The sequence below is a fragment of the Gadus macrocephalus genome, chromosome 20, assembly GCF_031168955.1.
Source record: "Gadus macrocephalus chromosome 20, ASM3116895v1".
Classification (NCBI taxonomy): domain Eukaryota; kingdom Metazoa; phylum Chordata; class Actinopteri; order Gadiformes; family Gadidae; genus Gadus; species Gadus macrocephalus.
Genome location: NC_082401.1, coordinates 6,333,613 through 6,334,003, shown reverse-complemented (window position 1 = coordinate 6,334,003; position 391 = coordinate 6,333,613).

The window sequence follows — 391 nt, the reverse complement described above, 5'->3', positions numbered from 1 at the left end:
TGGGTAATTACCACTGGTAATAAGAAGGTAGATACAGAGGAACTACAGCTGAAGTACTAAGAAAAACCTCCACTATTACCCATCAACTCAATTAAGTATCGTGTAGTTGTAAATGTTTTAGGATGGTAATAACTCAGATATAATTGTGTACTTCCTAGGAAAGTAGGCAACCAACTATTAAAAACAACTCTTCTATTACCCATCAATTCAAGTTACAATTGTAGTTTCCAAGGTTTATGTTGGTAACAGCCCAGATTTAATTATGTAGGCTATCTACAAATTAACAAAGTACTTTCCAATAAATTACTATTACTTATTTAGTTATTGTTCATAGCTACACCCATTTCTAAAAGGTTTATTCGATTTACCTCAGAAACTACTGAATTGTTTT